This window comes from Oryzias latipes (genome assembly GCF_053564925.1).
Source record: "Oryzias latipes strain Hd-rR chromosome 1 unlocalized genomic scaffold, Olatipes_Hd-rR_3.1 chr1_Y".
Taxonomy (NCBI): Eukaryota; Metazoa; Chordata; class Actinopteri; order Beloniformes; family Adrianichthyidae; genus Oryzias; species Oryzias latipes.
This window is the reverse complement of record NW_027616335.1, coordinates 8,268,983-8,290,021: the sequence shown is the minus strand read 5'-3', so window position 1 is coordinate 8,290,021 and position 21,039 is coordinate 8,268,983.

Here is a 21,039-nt window from a genome sequence, read left to right as displayed (position 1 = left end):
AACTCTCAAGGCCGGTTTATACTTCAAAGCCATCAGTCATCGCATCAATTGTCTCATCAATCGCACGATCTAGTTCATACCAATGTTGGCTGGTTTTGCTTGCGTCTGACCACGGTAACTGCCATGAACTTATGAGTGGCATTTATACTTTTTAAGCGATGCATGTATTTTTAACATGAAGGACATCTTAATCATACACTTGCTGCGTCTGCGAACATGTAAGTACATGAAAGGCAAGTGAGGAAGTGATGTTTGTCCACTAAACAGAAGCAGGCGGAAAAAAAAAAACAAAGACATTCTTTAGTGCTGCAAGATATGAAATCTTTCCAGTTCCATTTTCTATCAATTTGTCCTCTTTCTGCATCTGTGTGAAGTTAGGTATTTCCTAGCTTCTTTAATGAAGTTTTCATTATCTTTAGTGTTAAAAAGGACACAATCGCTCAAAATAAATTCTGGTTAAATGGCGCAACTTGCACACGATTGCACTACGGGCGTAAAATTCCACAAATTATGTCATCAGCAAATGTCACACCAATGCGACCCAAGTGATTACAAATTGCTATAAACCGCTCCTTAAGGTACACACACACCGGGCATGTGACGCTAAACGCACATTCTTGAACGTGCTTTTAAGCCCAAAGTGCTCACACTGGACAAGCAGGGAGGGGCTTCTTCTTCGTGTTCTTTTTCTTCTGTTTACTAGCTCTTGTCCCCCACCTACAGTTGGAATAAGCTTGGTGCCAAATGTCAAAGGGGTGCAAATCTGGTGAATCTTGCTCCAGGCTTTTTCCTTTATAGCTGTATTTTGATATATGAAAGACTTGGCGTCATATAATTCCAATTCAGGAACAATCAGCAATTCCATCATTTTTTTAATGGTTGACACTTCCATGAATTAAAAGGAATGGCATCCATATGTCACTATCAAATCCAACTCCCGGATTGGTTAAATTTCAACCTGTTTTGACTTGCAACCTGTGTTCAATTGCCGAGCTTTGTACGTAGAAGCCCGACCATGGTCGTAGAAACTTGAATAGCTACGCATGACTGCAAGAGTTTTGAAAGAGGAAGCTCGAAATGCAGATTTACACGCATTTACTTTTCACCGGAAGTGGCCACTTAAATGCACCATGCTGAGAGCAGTGTGACAATTGTTCCCTTTTTTTATTCAATAGTCTTTCTGAATAAAGTGTCATTTCACCTTAGCTGCACCCTTCTAGAAGGTCCCTAATAACAGATTACATAATATTGCACAAAATCAGGTGCAGGCATGAAAAAAAAGAATGTATCCAACAAGTCTGTTTCCTCAGACGATGTTTCTAAAAGAACAGTTAATATTTTATGAACAGGCAAAACGAATAAACCGTAATCTTGCCAACCTCAATCTTCTCATCTTTTAATGCGAACAAGACGACAAGATGTCTCCAAAATGCCCAATGCTTCCCCTTCAGTTTCGGCAAGCCGCATTTCTCTCTCAGCTAAGTTGTTATGCAAGTGTGCAGCTCAGACACTTGCTCATTCACAATTCATGCACACTGCTTGTACACCCACATAGCAATACCTCTCCGCGAGCTACCTCCCGTTTTTCTCTCCCAGACAGCAATTTTTGTGGCAAAAAAGAAAGAAAACATCAAATGCATCTTCATCACTCCGTGCTGCAGACTGCTAATGATTCTTTACATGTGTGACGCTGCATGTCTCTTCCACGGCGGAGTGGGATTCATTTGGCGAGGGACATTTTGCATCCTCTTCACAACATCTTTCTTGTTATCCCCCCTCTGAACAGAAAGCAAGCGGGGTTGTGAGCTATTTTAATTCCTGTCAGCATGGAGATAAGTTGTGGGTAAAAGAGATTTTAGCAATGATGCAGTCCAGTGTTGCAGAGCTGACCATGTGTAGTGGCAGCAGTTATCTAATCAAAGCACTGCTCCCTTGTCACTTCTGTTCACATCGTTGCAGGTGAGAGTCGTGAAGAACACGGTGGCTACAATCGGAATTGACAGTATCTTGATGCGGGGCCCAGCAAGGCAGGAGTGATATTGTTATTAATGACTCCATCCAATGTCAGCGTTTTACTCACTGGCAGCCAGCGGACTGTAAAGTGAAACCCCCCTGCACAGCGAGAAACAAATTAAAGCACAGTGTGAGAGGTAGCCAGCCGTCCTAATTAGCTAATTTGGTGCAACGTGCCTGCAAACTTTGCCGCGCTTCATTTCTGTTGTGTAAATGCAACATTTGTGCTGTGAAGAATGCAGAATATTTCAGTAGCAGGCCAGACGTGCTGGGTTAGTACTGCTGTTACACAGCAAAGAGGGGTTTTGTGTTTCTCCACAAAGAATGTGGGGAAAGAAGGACAAACAGAAGCAGACCAAGAGATGTATCTATGTACCCATTAAGTGTATGTACATACTAATACACTGAGGGATTTCATAGCAACTTTGTATTTTCTTCACCAATATTGTTTTTTATATATAAAGACACAAAAAATATGTATTTTGCTAGAAAACTAAATTCATTCTGGCAAAAGCAGCCTTTTATCAAGAGGGGAAGACATATTTTAGAATGAATAAAATCAGCATGTTTACCTTTTTTTATTTTTAATACAGTGTAGTATATTAGGAAATGTTATCTTCCCTTCTTAACTTAACATGAATAGTTGCAACCGTTCATAAGGAGAACAGGACTGAGAGTCTAGCAATGAAACATCTCAAGAAAATGACATAATGGTGATATGCATACAACTTCTAAAAACAAAAATTTGACCATCTAACTATCAAAATTTGGAATAAAAAACATGAAATACATTGAAACTCTGTATAAACTCTTGTAAAAAATGTAAATACCAAGTAATTACAGGGCTAGTATTGCTGACATCGATACTGTTATAAAACAGGCCGATGGCTGGTGCCAATTGCAGCAGGTTGATAAGATCAGCTAAAAGTCCATGAAACTGAGTCAGACGCTGTGTCAGAATCCCTTCACTACTCACTACTTAGTGCATTATATAGCGCGTTTGCCATTTTGTAGTGCTGTCAGAATCTACCATTCTAAACTTGAGAGCCCTAAAAAAAATTCCCAGCATTCTCTGTGGAAAACCAGTGTGCATCGATTTGTGCTGGGGTTGCTGGGAAATGTAGTATGTTCAGAACTCTGGAGATGGTTCCCGCCGATGACCAGAGGGTGAGAGTTCTGACTTCTGACAGATACCGATAATTTTTCCTTTAAATGTTGTGATTATTGATTAATTAAAAAAATTTTGTTAATTAAGTGTATACTAAAAAAAAAACACAGAAAGCAGACATTTGGAAGATAAAAATGTAAACTAACAAACTACAACAATCTGAACAGATCATGCAACAAAAAATAAAAGAACAGCACCACAAAAATATATTTATTTTAAATAAAAAGCAATAATAAAATAACAAAGTCACTAGTGAAAAAAGTGAAAAAAATCAAACAGTGTAATAAAGTTAAATTAAAGTCTTGATAGCTGTCATACACCTAGGTGTTGAAATGTGTTCTCCACATATGACCCCTCCCCTGGGGGAGCAGTTCACTGCAGACACAGCCGCACACTGGAAACATTTGATGTCATTGAGGTGGGGGCAGGTAGTGCCCACGGGCCATGCAGCGCCACTCGTGACTTTCATTTCAATTGTTTTCTGTCATTCTTATTAACTGTAAAATGATAAATTTTCTTAAAAAAAAAAAAACAAACATTTTTTTTTGTTTTGTAAGCACTGAATTCATGGAATACAAAAGAGAGTTATATTTGACACAAACACAACCACAGCATGTTTGTTGCTTCACACTCGTCCACTCAATCGTCACATTTTTATTTAACTCATCCAGCAAAGTCCCAAATGTCCGTATTGACTGATCCCCGAGCTGCGACCTTTAAACCACCCCTGCAGCGCTAATTAATCTGAGCCTAGTGATACATTCCCAGGCTCAAGTCCCACCTTCTACATGCAGCCCGCTCTCCGCCCTCCCTGCTCAGACCATTAGCAGACAAGCAAAATTCCACATCAAAAAAGACACACAGAAATGCAGCGCCCCCTGTTCCGACAGCAAACGCATGAATGCAATTTCCTGTGAGCTAAGAGCTTTAAGGAGAGCTTGAACAGATAATAAAGATTTGAATAAATGCTGAAGAGAACTCGTACTCTATCTTGGGGACATAATATGTCTGGGAACACTTGGCAGAGAAATTCATGAGACAAATATTTGCAGCAAAAGATAAAAGAAAAGAGCCGGGGATTTGAGTCCCACACCTCGCTGAGCACTGCTGGTTTTGGTATTCATTTCCCAGCAGGATGAAGACAGAATTTAGCAGACACATAGATTATTCATCTGTGACTCCAGCACAACCAGTTCATGCCTTATATCTCAAAAATGTAAACGTGACAAGCTGGATGATTGACGGAGAGTCTGCAGACATTTACGATGCAATGCGCTGTCCTAAAATATGACAGGGTGTCGACTTCAAACGAGAACGTGTATTTTTTCCAACCATTGCGATCGATGGACTGGCTTGGAAGCTGCATTGTCTCTTCCGTTGAAGTATGAAGAGGTCAGAAATGCTTTTGGAATGAATAATTTGGTGATTTTTCAACTAAATTTCTTCCTTTTGCTTTGTGTTCTTTTTTAATGTTTTGAGGATGATTCAGAGGGAACACAGCAATCACAAAATTTCATTTTTTATGTGATCTAGAGGTTCTTAAGTGAGTGTGAGTGACTTAAAACATGGATGAATAACTGATGTGTGGGAAACCACAGAAAATGAAACTAAGAGCCTCCACTCTACCCCACAACCACATCCAAACTCGAAGTCTCAGTTACCAAATAAGTCATTTTTTCACTTCCTGATTTAAGGCATAATGTAAGAAATTTGACAAAAAGAACTACAGAATTTTTTTACATTTTTACCAAAATACAAAAGACTTCAAATTGAACTAAAGTAAAAACTATATGCTTGAATCTTATTTTGGAGGGTGGGGGTGGGGGTGTGGTTATTTACCCCTACTGTGGTCGTGTGACTATCTGCTCTTTTTTTTGAATAATCTACATTAAAATGAAGGAAAAACAGAAGAGAGTGGCTCATTGAAAGGCTTGTCAGTGCTTTCAATGTGTTGCCCTGAAGTCAGACACAACCTTGGTTTCTCCGGTGGGGCTGCTGAGTGGTCAAACGCTGAAGATCCCAGGCTGTGCAGAGCTGCTTGCAGGCGGGAATGTATGCAGCTTAACCTGAATGTTAAACAGGGCTTAAAAGTGCAGTGGCGCACTGTTAACAAGTTAAATAAGATAGAATAGGCAGAAAGGAAAACAAAAACAAAACAGGCCTCATTTGGGGAGGAAAGCTGCGAGCCAAAAGCCATAAATGCAAGAAATGAAAACACTGAAGCCTATAGAATCAAATATTGGAGTATTTTTGTTTAGCTCCAGTTATGTGTCTTTATTATAAACAACAACAGACAAAAAGTGTTTGTTGTTTGGAGAGCATCTTTGCATTTTGGCAATACAGTACTATTAAATATCTAGCTGTAATTTGACTAAAAACTACTACAGGCTAATTAGACTCCAACTCATCAGTGACTATGACTACCAGTTATAAAAGTTAGATATTACACAAAAATAATTACACACACACACACACACACATATATATATATATATATATATATATATATATATATATATATATATATATATATATATATATATATATATATATAAATGTTTTTTGTTTGTTTTTATGTCAATTTACAACAGTTCTAGGAAGTACTTTTTAATTTAATCATCATGAATTTAGACTTTGTGTTTTCTTCTGTTTTAAATAAATATTATTTGTGCTTTCCTGGATTATAGTTAACATGTTTAGCATGATGGAGGTGGAAGTGCACTATTTTGAAGTCAATTTCTTTTTTTTTCATTCTTTAAAGATTTTATTTAGAAAATTCCTCCTTTATTTTCAATGGCTAACTGATTGTTGTCTGAGTGTTTACTGTGCCCCTTAAAAATACACACAAGAGACATTACCATAAAGTTCAGAAAAAAGCAAACAAACGAAACCCACAAGAAAAATAAATTATTACCCTTTTTAAGAAATACAATAACCTTTTCTACGGCTGTTTGGTTGAATACTGAACTTTCATTTGTCTTCTATGCAATGGTGCAGTAAGAATTGGGAAAGAGAAACAGAAGGTAGCTAGCATAAAGGTATTGCTGTGTGGGTCGACAGTAAATATAAAAGCAGGACCACTCAGAAATACACAAAATCACACAAAATCATCAAAAAAATACTAAACTGAGACATCACAGAAGGACAGAATTTGTAAACAAACAGTCTGTCAATAAAGCTATGCTAAGGGACTAATTACAAACAAGAAGCAGCTGTGGTAATTAGTAACTTAAACCAGGTGTGATCATGACCAGGGGCTGGAACAGAACAGGTATCAGAGCCGCATATGAAACAGAAAACACACCTTAAAAAATAAAACATACACACAAAAAACCCTCATTACCTGTGTACATATTGCCAACATGAAATCCCTTAGAAAAATGTCACGCTATAGTAATAATACAATAACATTTTGTCAAATGAAGGACTTACATTCTACAGGGAACACCCCTATAAGCTGCCTTTTTGTCTGAGCGAGAAATTTAAAATGTCAGAGATTTCAGTTTTCATGTCTTTCCTTTTCAGGAAGTCAAAGTGGTGTGAAGAGCTGGATAAAGAAAACAGTCCAGGACAGTGTTTGGGTGCGCTGTTTGCAAGGCGGTGTCATCATTCATGTAACTTTTAAATATTTATGTGGTGTCTGGAATTACCATAAAGTGGATAATCAGCCCAAATACTGAAGTCAGCCAGTGGCAGAGAAACTGGATGCCTCAGTGCTCTGCCACCGCAGGATACCTTTAAAAAAATGGATTTACAACAGTGCGCTTCCACAGAAGTAATGGCTGTGGGGTCGTTAACAGATGAAGCTTCTTTAGTTTAGCTTCTTTTGTTAAACAAAGGTATCTGAGAACATGCAGCAAGAGTGAAAAGCAGGAGTTGATCCATACAAAATTCAGAGCAAATTTTACTTGCACACAGTAACAAATGGAAGACCTGCAGTGTATTGTATTAGCAGCTAAGAAAATATCAAACAGATTTTTCTCTTTAGCATATCTGATGACATGACTGCCCTACAATAACAGTTACCATATTTTCTGCACAATCAGGCGAATTTAAAAGCCTCAGGGTTTTTTTTCCAAGATCGACAATGCACCTCATATATGGATTAATTTGTCGAACCAATCTTAAGAGGTAAAAAGGAGCTCTACCAAAAAGGTCAGCCTGTTTTTTATGAGTTGCAAACAACGTTGGGTGTTATGATGAATAAGCTAACATGGCTAAAGTCCAAGCAAGTCACATAGCCACTACATAAATTTCGCGCATATTGCGCTAGGATGAAAATTGGTCAAATGTGAATATATGTGGAAAATGTGAAAAAAGTTGTTGTCTTTACATGAAATTTTCACAGATGTATTCCAAATGGACCACATTAAAACCATGGAAAAGGTAGTGATAAACCAAGCAAAGAACACTTAAATCAAAGTAGAACATTGTTGACATTAATCATTTGTGCATCAATTACGTGGTTCCAAGGTGACAAGTGGGCCATGTACGTGATATAATAGTCATGCATCAGTGGTACATGCATGAAAGGTCAGTTGGACAAACGTGAACATATGTGGAAAAGTCATGGAAAACCACAAATTGAAGTATGCATCTTGCAAAAATTACACACAATTGTGTAAGATTTATGTAATAATTGCTTTCATATTATGGTCCGGGTGATTTCTTGATTCTGACTGGCTGCTGGGTGTGCATTAAAAAGTGATAATCCACATTGATAATGCACGCCTGAAAAAGAAGTTCCGGTCACATAGCTGAAATGTTCTATATCACTGCGCTTGCTTCTTCAAAACGAACTTTTGCTTCATCATCTGGACAAAAACAAGTGGTAAGAGGTGAATCGTCCATCTGAACTGATGCTTTCTTTAACCCATCATGACGATCAGCATACATATCGCTTTCCTTTACCGCTGCAGTTGAGGTCGGGGCAGGCTCACTGCCGCATTGTTATGTTACAGTAACAGTAATAGTCCGCTTTTTGAAAAAAAGCAATCTAAACCTTAACAAAACACAAGAATAAAGTACTAAAAACTGATTTAATATCATTGTTTCTTTTGTAAGTGACCATGTCATAAGTGGGTTAATGGCCTTTGAAGAATGCATTGTCAGAAGTTAACGCACTTCGCGGAAGCAACCGTCCTCCATGAAGGTTTCTACGGTGTGCGTTTATTTCTGATAATGTACACTTCGTCTGCCATTTTCCTTTACATATACCATGTAAAATACGCTTAATTTGTTTAAGTCACAATCAACCAAAAATGTTGAACTTCTCAAACCACGTAAAGACCCGTCGGCCAAAACCCACGACGGACATCTGCGCACATCGATGAATGAGGGACGCAAAAAACGCATGTATTACATGTATCACGCATGTATCACAAAAGACTGACATTTTCAAACGTGGAAAATGTGCCAAATGTACATAGTGGCTGTGTGACCTGGCCTTAACGTGGTTAACATGTAGCAGTTTCAGACTGTGTTTTCTTTTACGTGTTGCCAATAAGTTTTGAAGTTAGCATTGTCACAGTAACGATTATTTTAGCTGCATCAGATGCTGTATCAGATGTATTGTAAACAAGATTGGGTGTTATTGTAAATAGGTGAATGCAACTAACGTAAAATTATGCACCAGTAAAATGTAATTTTTTGAATCTTATATACAAATCAAAACAGTGCAACTCTTTCAAAGCTTCAAAAATTGCTCTTTATTAAATGATTTGAACCATTTACCAGTAAAATGTGAAAGAAATACATGGGCAACCAGGGATAACAGCCATGTTGCAGCTCAAGGATTCCATGTGGATGAAAAGACGTTTTCCTGTATGTTGCATCCAATCCATAACCTTTGAATTGCAGGCCATTCTCTTTCCATTTTTTCTAAGTGGTAATGTATCAGAGCTTTTTTTTCCTCCAAGGAATTTTGTCAAGCCATAAGTTGATGGAGACTCTCTCTAGCAGAGATGAACCAGCAGTAAATATGATAAAGGCACAACACGAAGAAAGGCTTAAACTGCATTAGGTCTGGCATTACTGGATCTGTTGCGTCCGCTCATGTTATGATGGATAGGCAGCCGGAGGAGGCATTCCACAGCAGCCTGCTATGAGCTGCCTAAAGATATTTCTACCTCACTGATGGGACTCCAGACTGTTTGGAAGCTATTAAGCTGCAAAATACTGCAGTACCTTTTTTTTTTTTTTTTGTAACTAAGTTACCTTTGTGTTATAATCGATGCATTGTCATACGGCAAATGCCTTGGCTCCAAAGCAACAGATGTTCAGTCATCCCTCTGCTTAAGAAAGGTTTTCAAGATCTTTATCGCCATTTTTAGAAGAGGTGACTTTAAAAAAGGCCAGCTGTTGAAAGGCCTAAACCAGCCTATAAATGTCAACCGAACACCAAAAGGTCAATCAATAAAATTCTGACACAGTCTAAGAGAAAATCCTTGGATCCCTATGATATTATTTTATATTTCTTTTTTTTTTCAAAGGCTAAACAGAGAGTTTAAAATCTGTTTGGCTTTTTAATACTGCCTGTTTTATGAAAAAGGTTAAGGGGAACACCTTTACCTCATTTTCTAGAGTTACTACACTAGCTTTAAGCCACTAGAAAATGAAATGGAAAACAGGAGAACAGATTATTAAATGAGGATTTAATACACAAATTAAATCAAATGAGAATATTTTAGTAATAAAGAGATAGATTCTATTATTATTACGGTTTATTTCCCCTTATTTCAGCCTTTACTCCTTTTGGCTTAATGATTTTTTTTCCTGATTGAAGTTTTTGCCACTGAGATTTAGAAATAACTTTTCCTCTTAATCCTATATGACAAAAATATAAAGCAATAAGCCTTTTAGAAGTGGAAAGTCCTTGTTTTCTTTTTTTAAATTGACAATTCTAGGGAAAGCGTTTGTATGTTGGTTGTGTCCATGAACAATTTTTGCCAGATGTGATCTGCTGTTGCCAAACAGCTCAATTTGCTTGACTCTTGTTTGGCGAAGTGGACGATTGAAGCCTGATGAAACAAGACATTTTGGCAGTTTGAAAATATATTTATTTAACAGACAAGAGCCTCGATCGGCGGCATGGGGACAGACACAGCTCAGTTTCCGTCGACAGACACCCCAAATTCTTATCCCTAGAATACAATTTGCCTTTTTTGGTTTCTGAATTTAAATGTTACGTTTGCTGCACAAATTCCCTATAGCATTGAGATCTTGGCTGCAAGAGGGATACTCTAAAAAGATTTTTGTCCATGGAGGACGTTATTTAAACCGAATTAAAGATGTTTTGGAGGATTGTGTTTCTTAAAGATCCAGTCGTAACCAAAGGGTATATATTTATTTATGTTTCTCCTTCAAATGTCAACATAATCCTCTTGTTTTGTGATCTTGTTCGCCGTAATGAGATTTCTGCTTAAAGCGGCAAAACAGTCCCACAGCATTGTGGTCTTATCATCCCATTTCAAAGTAGGCCTCGTCTTTCTGTCTGCAAAAAAAAGGGGCATTTATGAAGTCAAACAGTTGAAGCTCATCAAACCAAAGTATACACTTTCGGAACTTATGTTCTGTTGGATAAACTTTCAATTTGGCTTTCGTGTTCCATGCTTTGGCCTTAAAGCCATCAAGATGAAGGTATTCTAGAAAAGATTTCCACAAAAACACTAAAGTCAGAAAGAAATATCAGTCCAGACCTTATTGACATCTCAGTTTTTATTATTAACATTAGGGGATGGACAAGGGCTGATAAATTTATGACTACATTTGCTTTTTGTTTGTTGAGGATTCAATGCACATCTATACAGATCCAGCTCCAGAGGAATTTAGCTGGAGGGGGGGCTTCTGCTCATTCTGCACAGCTACCAAAAGTTTTCTTTTGAAATAAAAAAAAGGCATTTTTATAAATTTTCCAAACAGAAACTTTAACCTTAAATCTAAATAAAAACGTAAAATAATAGATTTCACAAAACATCACTTAGATCAGATTATATCATGATGAACTGGTGCGGCCCTTTAACCAGGGGCTGCTTTCGTACCAACAACTAGAGAAACTGCATTTCTTTCCAGAGGAATATTGCACTGGATCATTTTTGAGGCACGCTGACTTGAGTTTATTAACTTCAAGGTCGCACTTGCCTCACTGATGCTGAGGTACTTTCAGTAGTTTCATGCAACTGCTTGTGCATTGTGTGCTCACTTTTTTATTTCAAATTCTCACGTACATTTCTATCATAATTAGGGTCTAACAGTACCGAGTCTGAAACAGAAACTGTTCAGTAACACCTGTCCGGGGGCCAGGATGGGTGACCCTGGCCCACCCTCTGGCACAGGGCCTGTGTCTTCAGGAAGGCAACAATACGTGTGGGACAAAACTTTTTATTTTAATGTAATCAGTTTATTCATTTACTCTTTTCCAGGATTTTTCGTTTTAAAATATATGCTAATGGTATCATCATCAACTCCCTTTTTACTAAACATAAACATTGCCATGCTCTTTAAGCAAAGACTTCTCAGAGACACTTCTCTAGAAGGAAAAAGATGATACAGTGAAACTTGTAAACGGTGTATTTTTCAACATTTTTCTGTCCGTCAAAGATCTGCATGTATTTTAAAACTTGTGCCCCACAACGCTCTGAGATGCTGGCGTTTGCATTTAGCATTCTTTGAAAACTGAATGTAACCTTTTTTTTCTGTGGCCTGGAGGATGTGCTGACCGCAATTTCCATAAAAACCTTTAAATCACGAACCCTCAGAGCCTAGAAAAATGTATCACGCCCATCTCAGGGTCGTGTCCATGTGTGGGACTTGATCTTGCTGGGTTAATATCTGTCTCATGATGCTAGAAGTCTGTGTCTCCGAACAGAGAATAAACCCAGAGGGCAAAGCTGTCAGTTAAACTACAGCCCAACCCTCCCCTATTTTAAGCAACCTCATAGGTAGCTGCACCCGTGGGGTTGGGGTCAAGAGTTCAGTCATCTGGGAGAAGAGTTGCTCCTCCCGTGCATCAAAAGAAGGAAAATGAGGTGGTTGGGGAATTAGGAAAAGAGGTCTTCTCACCAGTGGAGGTGTTTGGATGTATCCAGTTTATAGGAGGCCTTTGACGAGATCCAGGACTCCCTGTGGGGATGAGGTCCCACCTGGTATGAACAATTCCTTGTGTTTGAGGCAGATCTAGGGTTTCTACAAAACTGCTGCTTCTGTGAGCTCACTTTGAGCTAGGAGCAGAAATCCGACATGTGTGTAAATTAAAACCACTGGAGACAGGCTAATGATCCTATGCTTAAAGTAGGCAATGGGTAACAGAACACTAACAATTGTGTTGTGTTTGTCACATATACACATATCAGGTATATACAATCAGATGAGGCAGTGCCTCACTTGCTGTCCTTACCTTCCATCATGAGATGTTTACTAATATTAAAACAAATATGTTCCACTATGTTCTAGAAATGGCAGTTATATGTATGAATCCTGTTTTAATAATTTCTTTAAAATCTAAAATCGCTTTATTTTGCACATTTCTAGTTCATTTACTTGCATAAACTTCGAGCACCGAGGTCTGCCTCACAGGCCCATTGCATGCCTTTAGTTTACTCAGTGTATGCAAATAATGTAATGCTTAACTGAAAAATATAAACATTTTGGACATTTCTCCCTACTTTTCATTTAATAGGTAATGTATTTCTTGTTTGTCTATCATTTATTTCATGTTTGGATCTGAATAACTGCCTCTTTATATAGAGGGCGCTCGTGTTCATTCTTCGGTGGTTGCTAATAAAGTTAAATAGAAGTCTGTTATTTTTTGTTTTGCTCTGACTGACAGCAAAAATGTGATATTGTAAAAAAATAAAATAAAAAAGGGCTCAAAATTGGACTCTCAATCAAAACATGAAGTAATACTGAACAAACAAATGATAGATGGTCCTGAGCTGTATCTACTCTGTTCCTAAAACTGTTCTCTTCTGGACCGAGGTCTCATATCTACAATCTGCTGGAGTCATTGTCCCAGTTTGGGGGTCACCGCCCCAAGTGACCAAGTGACTATACCAAGTACCAATGGGGACTAATGTTGCCTTCACCTTCTACATTTTTTCCAGCTCTTCTCTGAATCCTTAGTTTTTCTCCATCTTCTCGGGTTCCTTCCCCCTGAAGTCGCTACCACTTGTGATTGTTGCATTTATTACTTCGTCTTACTTCTTCTTTTTCAGCAGTATGATGTTCGGTCTATTAGACCAGTGTTTTTCAACCTTTTCTGAGCCACGGCACACTTTAACCTTAAAAAAAATCCCGCGGCACACCAGCATCCAAAAAAAAAAAAAAAGAGAAACTCAAAGTCTGTATTGATCTACAGTCCCTCCACAATCTCACATGCATTTTTGAGATAATTGTGTCAGAAAAAGCTGGAAACTGCAGCTGTTTTTTTTCTAAAAAATGCAATAAAAGTTAAGTTAGAAGATTTAAAAACAGATTGATGTGTGTTCGTTGTTTCAAGACGTTTAACCACAGATCTCCTTGTGTGCTGTCAATCTCATGACCCAATGCATCATGGGAGATGTAGTGCATAAAACGGCTGGAGATCGGTTTTCGGAGCTTCATTGTTTTGTTCACTTGTTCCACGGTCTGATACCGGATTCTGTGCAAAGCTACACCGCTAAAGACGAGCTTTAGCTGGCATTTTTGTTAGAACTGAGCGACTTTACGAGCTAAATCGGGACAAGGAAGTGAAGACTTTAACCACTTCTGATTGGTCAGACTGCTGACATGTGATTAAGCTCCCCAAGAATGATTGGTGGAGACAGTTAAAGGGACGGGACTTTTCCAAAATACAGCCGAAGGTGTAGCTGAATCGCGGTACTGTACCGTCATTCTTATCAAAATGTCTTTAATAAAATAAAATAAACGCAAAGAAAATGTATTTTACATCTTTTATATTCCTAACTACTCAGTGTTTTATCAGGGCCTGTTTGGATGAACACTGGATGACTGTTTGGATGAACACTCCTGGAGATGGGAAATGCTTTTAGATCAGTTAATGAGGACAATTTCCCACGGCACACTTGACCATCTCCCACGGCACACTAGTGTGCCGCGGCACACTGGTTGAAAAACACTGTATTAGACGTTACTATTTTGTCAGTCTGTAGCTGACAGTCCCACAGAATCTTAGTTTGGTCACTCTCAACGACCTTTGGAGGCGTTTCCCATCTTAACCTTGAGACTTTTAGCCCAAATTCTGCACAGATATTTTTGTGTATTTTCTAAAGTATTGTTTGGAATCACTAATACAGGAAGAAACTTTGCTGTAGTCCTATTAAGAACAATAAATTAAGGCGTGATTGGTTATATTTATTACATGACAAATTTTAATTTCCTTCATCCTCTAAAGGATCTTCACATCCTCTGCACCGACTGTAGGAAGGTGCCAAAGAAGACAGGACAAATCAACAACTGCAGACGGACTTAAAAGACGAATTTATCTTCGTGCCATTTCATTGCCAGCTACTCTTAGTTAAAACAGAATTTTAGAACTGCTGAATAACAAATCCCCTTGCAGAGTATGTGTTTTGACTGGCTAATTTTCTTTTAAAAAGTCTGGAATTAATAAAGATGACAAAAAGGGTTACGTCGGGGGCGGATTGCTCAGAAAGTGAAACCGCTGACTGTGTGATCAGAATTCTAATAATCTTGTCAATTCTGTTTTTTTAGATTTTTTCAAAGTTAGACTTCTGAGTCTTTGCAACCCTGCTAAGAAATGTGCCTATATCACAAAACATGACCCCGCACATCAAAGCCTATCATTCCTCGGGATTAGCCGCCATTCCCACCGGGAGGAATTCCAATGAAGAGCTGCAGCACCAACTGGGCTGACATGATAACCTAGCATGTGAGTTCCACACTGCACAGTCATTATGTGTCCACCAATAGAGAAGAATGTAAATCTCATTTCGTCTCCGTCCAGAATCCACACCCTCTCTGTACGGTGAGTTTAACTCCACAGGGCTTTCTTTCTTTTGGGCCGTGTTTCATGAATAAAAGGGTGTCTAAGGCTTCTATCTAATTTAGGGGCACTTAAGTGAGCTTCGGGGCTTTTGAAATGATGAGTTTTGTGTCAGTGGGAACACAGTTGACCTAATTTAGAGTACTTTACCAAGATACAAAGATGGAGAAGAGTACAAGCCATAAAATAAACACTCCTCCACATAAAACCCGACCATAAATGATACATTGATGCACTGAAGGTGCTGTTCTCAGTCCTATAAAAAGTTGGACGATTTATAGGCTCAATTTTTCTCTTGGTGTCATTCTTTTTTGTTGTTGTGGTAAAGTTTAAACTTTGATGCATCTGATAAAGAGGGTAGCATACATTCAGTGCAGAACGGCATTGATCAAAGTGTCAAATTGATGGGGAGCATCGATAAGACCTCAATGTCTTTTGTATTTCTTGCAGAAATTGTCGATATTTCTCTGATCCCCTTCCCCCTCCCCCACACCAAAGCTCCCTCTATACTGAAACACTTAAGTGAAGACATCACCACAGGGAGGCTTTTTTCCTACAGGTCTGACATATTCTGGAAGTGGAGCAGATAATGTGACTGACCTAAATTTCACAACACACTTCTCTGGAACACATGCAGAACTCTGTGAAGTGTTTGCACTTTAAAGACCCACTGCGATAAAAATAGTTTTTTGGGTGATTTTAACATGTTTTCGTAGCATATCTCTCATTATGAAGGATATATATATATATATATCCTTCCTTGTCTGAGTTGGCATCTGGCTCAAACAGTTGAATACCTCTGACATTTTTTTTTACTTGTAATGTTAGGTTGGGGTTGTGAGGGGCGGCAAGCTAGCAGAAGAGCATATAAACAAAAGGATGATGGGAAATGAGTGCAGCCTCACACTGCGCCAACAGACCCGCCCACAACTCAGAAGTGAATTTCTAATGAACTCTTGCCGCTCTGCAGAAACTATGGCCTAGAAAATTATTATTTTTTTCTATTTTGGATAAAAATGGCATCAACATAAATAAAAGACCACTGGCAACTCTTTTATAATAGATCAAATAATGATGAGAGTAAGACTAAGAAAACAGTAGTCGTGTCCATTAAAGACACAATTTGATTTTTCATTGGCTGTTAATTTGAATAGAACTGACCAACAAATTGTTAATATATATATATATATTGCCTTAAATTTATTTTTCCACATTGGCATAAAAAACATCCCTTCTCTCCAGCTTTTCCTTTCTCAATCCGGCCCTCAATTCCCAAAGCAATTTCAAGCCAGTAGTTCCATTAAAACAATATCGTCTCATGCAAATTGCTACTGTCAAGTTTAGTTTTTTTTTTTTTTTTGTCTTCTTAAAGATCCACTCCGATCATCTTTTGATCTATTTTAAAAGTGTTCCCAGTGGTCCTTTACAATTTTAGGCTAAATTTTAAAAAAAAATGTCATTTTTTTATAGAACATAGTTTCTACAGAGCGGCAGTAGTTCTTTAGAAATCTAGCTCTGAGTTGTGGTGGGTTGTAGCACAGAGTAAGCCTCCCCTCATTTCCCATTATCCCTCTTTTTACACTCTCTTCTGTTAACTTACAGCTCTTAACATCCCCAAGCTAACATTAGCGGTGCAACAAAAATGGCGAGCAATACTGGAGCTACCCAGAGGTACAGTTTGGAGTCAGATACCAGCTCAGACGAGGAAAACGAAGACGTTCATGGATCCATTTATCTGTAAGTAGATGCATCAGGATGGAGCGGAGCAGGTAGATGGGGGCTTACTATAGAGGCCTCTACATCACTTCCAAGCTTGGCATTTTTTCATCTGCTCCTCACTCTAAACAATTTGAATAAAGAAATACTTAATTACTCGCTTAGTTTTCTTTATATATGTCCACCATCATGACAAAATCCCACAAGAACATGATAAAAACACCTATAACCTAAATTCATCGGAGTGGGTCTTTAACAAATCTTTCTAATTGTGTAGAGCTAACCCTGTGACCTCAGTGGTTTACATTAAATCTGTTCCCACTTTCAGACAAGGAAGAGAAAATCGTTTGGCACTAAATAGTTGAGCAGCTCATCGGTAAACGCTGCCAAAAAAAACCAAGGCGCAACGGCAAATCTGACTTTCACGTCCTCCGAGTCTTTTGCAGCACAATAAAACACTTCACTGGTGGTGGACGTCCAGTGAAAACAAAAGAAGTCTGTTACCTCTTGACATGAGATTTATTTTGTGGGTTTCATTAGCAACTGTTCAATTAAATTAATAATTAACATGCTGGGTATCTTGGCATAGTTCAACCTCTCCCCACATACATTAGTCATAAAGTTTTGCAATGCGTGCAAGGCCGCCTGCAGAGCACCCTGTTATGTTCATTAGGACTGCCGTCTGCCCAAGAAATCTTCGCGTCTTCAGCTCCGACGAGTGACTGAGACTTTTTTTTCTTTTACTTTTGGAAGTCAGGCTTTCTTGGTGGTTTCAGACATGCTTTCAGGGCTTTGTGAGTAAAGGTTACTGGCTGATTGGGGAGAATTAAGAGTAAATTCAAGCATTATTGATCTTCTGGTCAAAAGGAAGATATCAAGTGAACCTTTCATCAATACCGCTTAAAGGGAATTTTGTTTCAAGAAGCTCCTGAGTGCAAAATAATCTAATCAAGTCCAACCCATACATCAGTCATGTTTTCCATTTGATACTCTCAGTTGGTAAATTCTGGTGTAAAAAGCTACTAAGAACTCAATAATCTGATCTGGAGTGGAAACTTTGAGCCAAACCTCTGCATTCAACTCCATTCTTGTTGAATTATCATTAAAATCCTTTGTTTATAAATGTTTTTTTAACTTCTCCTTTCCAACAGCTGAGCAAAGAATGGAAGATCTCTTGTGTTACATAGATGTTACTGTTACAATAGGTGTCAGAAATCTTTGGACACATGCAGGGTTTATTTGTATAAACTCTTTTTGTATTCAAGGCAAAACTTTACTTATATTATCATTTTCGAATAAATGTTTTGGTCTTACAAAAAAGAGAAGATATAAAAACCTTTGTTTATTAATTAAAACATAGATAAATAGATCTTTATTAATACCAAAGAAAAATTGAATCATTTAGTAAAGTATAGAAATAGATATAAATGATGTAGACTTTCTACAATTAGTAAAACATGAGAACTTGACAACAACAATCTACAAAACCACAAAAGGATGCCATCAGGTTTATCTATCTGTCAAGCTGCAGACACACTGGGTATGTGACACACGTTCAAGTATGTGCTAAACGTACTAAAAACAGGTCCTTGGATGTGAGTAAAGCAAAAAAAGCACGTTTGCCACGAGAACACCCAAAATTTTAAAATACACACGCATATATATACATATATAAATACATATAATAGTTTTCTGTAGGTACCCTTCAAGTTTAAAGACTGCATTTTGCGTATGAAGACATCAAATATTTTTTTAACAATTGACTGTATGGCCACCATCTTTACAAATGCCTGCCATTTTGGAATTTTGTTGTGGCTAAAAAAAAATTCTGAAAGAATGGATCCTAAGGTACATCCATGCCAAATTTGGTCCTTTTACCACAATGCATTGTGAAATGTCGAAGCGCTACAGATCCTGCAAATCTTGCTCCAGAAATTTTCACAGCTCTATCCTGATATGAGAAAGACTTGGGTTGTGTTGGAATTCCTTCACCACTCACTACATAGTGCACTATATAGTGCGTTTGCTGTTTTGTAGTGCCGTCCGAATCTACAATTCCAAAATCGAGTGCCCTACATATTTCCCAGAAGTCTCTTCGAAAAACCATTGTACATCAAATATAGACTACAATGCATTGCGTCTGAACAATTTTTGTCAAAAACATTTATTTAAATGTCTTTTTTTTTATAAACCCTCAACGTTTTCATCTTCAGAAGACAGTGAACTCATAAATGGTTGTCGTAAAGCGCTCATCTCAATTAGATTTTGACTTTGTGAAATCAATGACTTCATGTTCTTGTTTAAAACAGAAAAGGAGGCATGGTGTCCTGACTGCTTTTAAAATCCAAGGCACTAGACAGTCCCGCACTATATAGTTTCTTAGTTGTTAGGGGTCAGGGTGGGAATCATGTGGTGTCACATGAATCCGTCTGGGCACAAACCCGGATTATCAATTTCTCCTCCATGATCATTTTTCAGATGGCTGGCACTTCTCTGAATGAAAAAAGGACGTCATTCATTTGTCACAACCAAATCAGAGTTCCTGTTTGGTCAAAGTTTGACCTTGTTTAACTTTAAACGTGCGTTTAATGGCCACGTGAAAAACTTGTATAGCCATGTGTAAACAAATGAGATTCAAATATGGAAGCCTAAAACGCCCATTTATACGTGTTTACCTAGACTTTTCATTGGAAGTGGTCATTTGAATATGCGTTGCTGGAGGCGATGTAAATGCAGTTTTAGACTTTATCATGTCCACGACTTACATTAAAAAAAAAACTGTTTCTAATTTTAATTTTTGCAAACTGTCTGTTTTTTTTTTCTTTACATAAGTTTCTAACAACAATGTAATTAGGCTGAATACTGCCTGCCTTGGTAGGAGGGTGTCTGCTGCTGCCATGACTTCTTTCAATTGTTGACCTTTTCTAATTTAGCACGGCAATTTCTCTGTATCCATAGCAACACACCAATCATGAATGAGGTAAATTGCAGAGGTGGTTTATGGTCATCTGAGGTAACTGACTAGCACACTTCAACAACAGCAAAGTGTTTTATTGACGTAATAATCAATATTCATAGTTTTTTTTTTTTTTTTTAAAGGTAAATTGTTATAGAATAATACATCAACCATCCAAAAAGAAATCTAGTTGAACCTGTCTGGGGTCAAGTAAACTTTCTAGTATTCATCTGAATAAGGGCAGGATCCATCCTGATGACTTTCTTACTAAAATGGTAAAAGCAAAATAACATCAATCTTTACCTTCATAAATACTTCATCCCTGAAGTAAAAATGGGAAACTAGATTCTGGTAGAAGCTGCAGGGATTCACAAATTTTTAAGGAAAAGGTCTCAGTTATGATTTGTGGCAGTAACTATTGTGCTGCAGGAGAGAAGTGGTATCCACCTCACCTCCATGCTGCTGTACTTATCAGATGTTCATTTTGAAACCTTTTTTTCAATTGGGTCAATAAGGAATAAACAACAGTTAAGACAAATTAAAAAAAAAACTGTTGCTAAACAGGACCAGAAGGCAAAGTTTGGCCTCCTTCAGATCTCGTCCATGGGCTACAACTTTGGCAACTTCAGTACAAGCAGGGGCTTCTAAGCCTCTAAATAAATAAGCTTTTTGTTCCACTGTCAGTCATTATGTTAATTTGCAAATGCAGATTAAAAAGTAATTGTTAAAGAGTACACAGAATAATCTGTCGTGCCTGACTGCTGCAGAGAAGATAAAAAAGTGGTGCTGTGGAGATGTCCGGTGCAAAGCATTATTCGCTTCATTACACACCTTTGTTAAAGAGTTAAACAGGAAGCACAGATCCAAACATGACCTCAACTTGTATATTTATTATCTTTAACTCATTCTAACTTCTTGTCCACACTGTAAAAATGAAACGTGAAAGTTCTCTCAATATATAGAGAGTTTCCAGGGCAATTTATACTGCATACCCGGAGTATAAATTGCCCTGGAAACTCAGACATTTGTGAGCACTGTGATAGTAATCTACCTGACAGTTACATGCATGCACTGTGGTTCTGTACACCTGTCCCGCCTCTCTGGCAACAGGTATGTGCGGATCTATCAGTCTGGCTTAATGTTTCATTCACCTGGAATGTGACAAATATTGAAAAAATAAACTTT